Below are 7,500 nucleotides of genomic sequence, written 5' to 3'. Positions count from 1 at the left end.
GATGAGTAGCGCCTCCACAGGCGCAACCGACGGCATCAGGGGCCTTCCCGATGATCTTCGTGTTCTTTATGATGACATCTCGGGAGATGGCCTCGTGATGTTTGGTGCGGGCGTGATTCTTTATAGCCCCCTCTTGGGGCGTGGCACGAGAGTCTCTTCGACAGTCGCATGGTAGTCATACCTACGTAGGCGCCGCTGCATTCGCGGACTGGGCATGTATTGGTACACTACATGCGTCTGCTTCAGGGGTTCTCGTACCTGTGGAGAGGGGTTATTTTTCATAATAAGATCGCGCGTCCTCCGATTCTGGGGGTAATATATGATTAGGTCGATATTCTTGGTGTCGTCAGTCGGGGATACATTATCGGAAATAATTTTCTTAATGGGCGTCCTCTTCTTCACGGTAATGTATCCCGACTGACGACACCAAGAATATGTCTGGCAGCTCCAGACGAAAGCTCGCTTTAAGAAAGAGAGAGAGAGAGAGAGAGAGAGATAGAGAGAAAAATCGTTAATGACTTTGATGACTATGGTATCATAGTTTTGTTTATCTGTAAAATTCAAATATATACACCTATTTTGACCCTGTATTTTACCATGACCTCTATAGGCGCTCTACTAGCCTGTTTAAGTAGCACTGAAAAGCCGCTATTCGCAAAATAGAGAAGAATCTCTACAAGTGTAACGCTGCTGAAGTAGCCATTACTTTTTAATAAAATAATAATAATAACTAATAATAATAATAATCAATATAATAATAATAATATAATAAAATAATAATAATAATAATAATAAATAATAATAATAATAATAATATAATAATAATAATAATAATAATAATAATAATAATAATAATAATAATAATAATAATAATAATCATAATAATAATAATAATAATAGTAAAAGCTGGTATACCAACACCAATACCAGCCACCAGCCCTAAACCAAAGACCCCTCCGGCCCGGAACTGAACTACGCCTACGGAATAATACCGGCACTGACGACGACCCCAGTTTTGACCTTTATAATTTTATAATTTTTTGAAAATTCCCAATATGAATATTGGCCAGTTACTCAGAAACATCGCTGAGCTAGAGAAACGAATTGTAAGGAAAATAGAAAAACAAATAAATAAAATTAACTCGCTTAAACACATTTGCATAAAAGAGTGCTTCTACCAAAATAATAATAATAATAATAATACTAATATAATAATAATAATAATAATAATAATAATAATAATAATAATAATAATAATAATAATAATCAAGCATTGTCAACCACTCTGGGCAAGGAGTGGCAATTTCGCCTTTCCAGACGAGGTACAACAACAGGTCGAGAGAGAGAGAGAGAGAGAGAGAGAGAGAGAGAGAGATCTTGGAGTGGATATATTTACTCTCCGGCTTCATAATCTGCTCCTCGTGATCAAACGCAGGAGAACCGGGATGAAATAGCCTCGGTTTACTTCCAAGATTGAAACTTGATAGTTTGCGACGAGCTTTTAGGGATGGCGGCTTCGGGAAATCCCCGAAATCAGTGGGGGGGGGTGGGGGGAGGGGTGGAACTCATGATCGCAGTGCTTTGGTTCGCGCCCAATTTGATAGCTGAGTGAATGATATTAAAATTGACGTGCGCTCGCACGTACGTGTGTAATATATATATATATATATATATATATATATATATATATATATATATATATATATATAGATATATAATATATATATATATTTGTGTATACATTCATTTATATAAGCTTATTTAATGAAATCGCGTGCATCTACTACTGTGATTTGTTAAGCATTCATGTATATATATATAATATATATATATATATATATATATATAATGTAATTATTTCCCTTTTGGAGCAATTAGAGCTACAGTGATACAGCTTTTACGAATTCTTAAGTAGTCTTATGGGATGAGGTTATTTGCCAAGCTTCTTATTCTTGCACCCAGCAGACGCTGGTACTCATTTACAGTTGGTTGGACTGGGAGCGTTCCACGGACCTAGCCAATTTGAGTCGAGCATATCTACACTCGGCGACAGCACCCATTTACCTGATTGCACCTTAGATATTCAATGTTTAGCAAATATATTACTGTACTCAGGCTAGATGAGGGCATAAGGCTAGCAACTTGAGGGTTATCTTCACCCAAAGTCACCCCTTTCAAGGGGAGAATAGTTAAGTGAATGGAAGTGATATTCATTAAGGTATTGATGTCATGGTTAGGTTAGAGGCGAATCACAAAAAATGTGAGGCAACATAGGCAGCAGGTTTCATGGCAAAAGACCGGGAAGAGACTTAGCACATCTATGCAAACGGAAGTTGAAGCCGTTGAAAACTCATTTTCGGAAGGGAAATGCGAGTGATGAATCCTGGTGAAAGGACAGAAAGGTCGAAGCTGTTGGGATTTGACTGTTTGTGCGTTGTACGTGTTGCAATACGAAGTGATAGAGCTAAGTACACGGAGATTGTACACAGTTGTGAAAGGGTACCGTAAGGGAAAGGATTGATTATTGGGTTTTGAGAAGGTTCGGTCATGTGGAAAGAATAGTAAGGGACAGGTTGATGAAGTGAGTGTAATTAAAAAATATTAGGAAGGAGTAGGAGATGCAGACCTTGGAATTGCTGAATGGACGTGAAACTGACGCTGGAAACTAGGGTCTTAATATCCAAGTTAGAGGAGAGTGGTGCAGCGCGCATGGGAGGGATCGAAGTGTTGCTTGTGCAATGAAATTTCGGGCGCAAAGGGCTCATCAACAGTACAGAAGATGGAGTATGAATTATGCAATGACCATTGTATTGTGTCTGCTTTGAAGCTGTCCTTCATAGGCTAAAGCAATAAATGCAAATCAATTATATATATATATATATATATATATATATATATATATATATATATATAAATAATGTATATATACAATCATATGTGATATGTACAATGTTTATATATACACATATGTATGTATACATATGAATATATATATATATATATATATATATATATATATATATATATATATATATAAATATATATATATATATATATATTATATATATATATATATATATATATATATATATATATATATATATATATATATATATATATATATATATATATATATATATATATATATATATATATATATATATATATATATATATATATATATATATGTATATATATGTATATATGTTATATATATATATATATATATATATATGTATATATATATATATATATATTATACATAAATAAATACACACACATATATATTATATGTGTGTGTGTGCGTGTGTATGTACGCGTGTTTACAAAGAAGAGAGAACGTGGTTGAGAGACACGAAAAGATTTATACTGCCCCACCTCGCACAGCTCTGGGGATATCCAGCAGAATGCTCACAATTCTCTCTCGATTTAGCTCCCGTTGATTAGATATATAAGAACGTTTTGATTTTATTTCTCTACCCTGGCCACCAGGGACATGGCGATAAAGCCGAGGCTCTTCTGCCCTTTTCCATAAATATAGTATTTCGGGGTCGATGGGGAACGGATTCCTCTCTTACTTATCTTTTTGCTTGTTTGCATCGTTCTCTTTCTTTTATTGTCCTTTTTAGTACTACTACTTATTTTTCAGTTATTGAAATTGTAATTTTTTTTTCTTACTCAGGGAGTAAGTTAGGTGGGGGCAGTAGGAAGAGCCTAAAAAAGTACGAAAAAGGTGTTTTGCGTCGAGTTAAAGATACAGGAATTTCAGGATAGGATATTTATGATTTATTTCTTAGAATGAAAATGTGAAAAATAAATAATGCGCATGTTAAACAGTACAGTAAGCTGGAGGTCGGATCACGCCTTGATTAGTTACCCGTTGAAGAATTTGAGGTATAGCTTTTATCTGTAAATGTTGATCGTGTACTGGATGTTACTATATATATATATATATATATATATATATATATATATATATATATATATATAATATATATGTATGTATGTATGTACATTACATATTTATATATTTATATGTACATGCGTGCACTTATATTTGAACATAAACAATATAAAACAAACTTATTTCACGAAGCCAGATTTCAGAAGCATGAATGAAGGTATTTTGAAGAATATATATATATATATATATATATATATATATATATTATATTATATATATAATATATGTATATATATATATATATATATATATATATATATATATATATATATATATATATATATATATATATATATATATATATATATATGTATATTGTATGTATGTCATGTACATACATAGATATATTTATATGTACATGCGTGCACTTATATTTGAACATAAACAATATAAACAAATTATTTCTACGAAGCCAGATTTTCAGAAGCATGAATGAAGGTATTTTGAAGAATATATATATATATATATATATATATAATATATTATATATACATACATATACATACATATATTGCACATATATACCTTTATATATATTTATTTGTAATACTGGTGCTTCTAATGAAACTAATTCATTGACGTTTTAAGAAATATAAGTGGAGTAATTTTCCTCCTAAATTTGAAAAGAAAATACGATATTTCAAAGTAATTGGGATTCATCACACACGAAAATATAATATATTCTATTATAGCACATTACGGTGTTACGCTACAATCGCTCCTGTTATCACATACCATAAGGTTTAATTTTCCTCCGTAAATTCCGGAACGTCACCCTTATAATTTCTCACCGCTGTCGATAACGCGAGACCTTTGAAAATATTTTCATCTCCTGGCAGATAAAAAAAATAAAATAAAAAAATAAATGCCCATTCAGCAAAATTTCCGAGATCTCTTTATCTAATGGAGCGATAGCTCTCGAACCGTTCCCCCTGGCTATTTTTTGCGTAAGTAGTTTTGTTTATCTTGTCCTTAACCCGTATAAAGGTTTACTTTTTAAATTTTTTTCTTACTGGCATTCTTTTTTTTGTGTGTGTCTCTACAAGCTTTGTGCGGGACATACATACACGTGTGTTTAACCTTGTTTCTAAAACAGGCATCGGTTTGAGTAATGTCGCCGACGAGGTACTTATCATTTGCGTGTATATATATGTATATATATATATATATATATATATATATATATATATATATATAATATATATATGTATATATACATTATATATATTATATATATATACACTTATTATATATATATATATATATATATATATATATATATACATTTATATATATATATATATATATATATATATATATATATATATATACATACATATATATATGGGTGTCTGTGTGTGGGTGTGTATGTATGTTTATGTATAAGAGCATACGTATATACGTGTCTGAACCGAAAGAAATAGACAGACTGATAGGCATTCCAATAAGCAAATTTTAGAAACAAGATGGTCAGGACTGGCCGAGGATCTGGCTTTGTAGAATTTTATTCAAGGTTTGAGTAGAACTAATTTTTATAGCGAAAAAAATGTGTTCCTCAGTTTTTTATGTAAAGCAAAGGACTCAGTTTTTTTTATGTAAAGCAAAGGACTTGCAAAATCAATTCAAGAGCCCTGTCATCCTTTGTCTTTTTCCCTCTACGGAAATATGTAAACAAAAAAGAAATAAAGTGCGAATGCCATATACGTTTTGAAGGCAAAAACGTTTGTTTGAGGATCTGTGGGGATACGAATGTGTGTGTGTGTGTGTGTGTGTGTGTGTGTGTGTGTGAGAGAGAGAGAGAGAGAGAGAGAGAGAGAGAGAGAGAGAGAGAGAGAGAGAGAGAGACTGTTAACTACGAAAATGGTTTATCTGCAAGCTGCTGTGGTTGCACTAGCTTTGATCATGGATGGATATATATAATATGCATGTGTGAGTAAGAATGTATGAAACTGACAGCATAGCATCTACGTAATACGCAGAGAGAGAGAGAGAGAGAGAGAGAGAGAGAGAGAGGAGAGAGAGAAAGAGTTAGTAACTACGCAAGCGAGTGATTGGTATGTATCTGCTAACTCTGAGTACAACTACTATGAACATGAGGGATATATTTATATAACATGCATAATATGCATATGTGTGCAGATATGTATGAACTGACATTACAGCAAGTACGACTGTACGCAGAGAGAGAGAGAGAGAGAGAGAGAGAGAGAGAGAGAGAGAAATGGAAAAAAACCGTTCTCTTTAGCTTCTTGTACAACTTCTAGAAATTTTACCTCCTTGGAGAATTTGATGTCGGAACATAAATTACATTTACATCGCCCTAAAGATGCGCGGAGTCCATCGGTGGAACAAGAAAAAGGGGAATATAAACACGGACTCGTGTTTATGTGGTGGTCTGATTTTTGTGGCTTTGGGCGAGTCCACAGTTACACACAGAGCCTGTGCTGACATTGACTGGTTTAATGTAAGACTGCCACATCTCGCAGTCAGCAAGTATTTATTTTTGAGGGATATATACATATATATATTTATGTATATATATATATATATATATATATATATATATATATATATATATATATATATACATACATATATATAGAAAAATGTACGAACGAGTATGAGGTCCGGCTAAGCGGTCGAACTCAATTCAATTTGCGAGAGTGTTAGACGATTCCTCGCTCGGATTGACAACAGAGTTGTGTATTTTATGGGTGTGAATAATATCAAAGGAAAATATTATCGTGTAAAACGGATCTGCTGAAACGGATCTTCTCAAACGGGACTGAGGCGCTCAGATGCGTAGTTATTAACAGGGGAATTTGGAGATGAGACAGAATCCTGTTTGCGTAGGTACTTAGAGAGAGAGAGAGAGAGAGAGAGAGAGAGAGAGAGAGAGAGAGAGAGAGAGAGGAGAGAGAGAGGTATGTGTTGAATGGCAAAGAAAGGAATAACGCAATTTAGTATAATACTTAACACACGCCAACACACTTTCATATATCTTATGGAGAGAGAGAGAGAGAGAGAGAGAGAGAGAGAGAGAGAGAGAGAGAGAGAGAGAGGGCGGCATAAGTAAAATAAGCGATAGACACTCGCCGACAATTAGACTAAGAACGCCTACAATGATAGGCAATTAGTGCTAAAACTACGATTGAGAGAGAGAGAGAGAGAGAGAGAGAGAGAGAGAGAGAGAGAGAGAGAGAGAGAGAGTCATCCGTCCAAGAGCAAGAGTTTTGCGCCCTTTGAAAAAATGTGATTGAGAGAACAAAAAAATGGAAATGGAAGGCCGAGGGAAAAAGAACTGTGATGTTCGATTTTGGAAAAAGCAGAGATTACCGGGATTGGAACAAAAAGTGCCGCCTCCGACCTCGGCCTAGGCTACGTTTTGCTCTTTTTAAATACAGTGATTGGAACTTATGGATGTTAGACACTCTTTCTCTCTCTCTCTCTTTCTCTGTCTGTCTGTAAGTATGTCTTTCAGCCTATATATGTATGTATGTATGTATGTGTGTGTATATATATATATATATAATATA

At 33.7% G+C, this 7,500-nt stretch overlaps 1 protein-coding gene across 3 annotated transcripts in view; it reads right to left on the bottom strand.

The window, feature by feature from the left end:
- The window catches only part of LOC135200337 (metabotropic glutamate receptor 8-like), an 809,057-nt gene that overhangs the window by 546,440 nt on the left and 255,117 nt on the right, over window positions 1-7,500 (bottom strand). The gene's annotated exons all lie outside the window — the stretch shown is intronic.

Source organism: Macrobrachium nipponense, chromosome 26, assembly GCF_015104395.2.
Source record: "Macrobrachium nipponense isolate FS-2020 chromosome 26, ASM1510439v2, whole genome shotgun sequence".
Taxonomy (NCBI): Eukaryota; Metazoa; Arthropoda; class Malacostraca; order Decapoda; family Palaemonidae; genus Macrobrachium; species Macrobrachium nipponense.
Note: the sequence above shows the minus strand (reverse complement) of the source record. Positions and strands in the feature narration are given on the sequence as shown.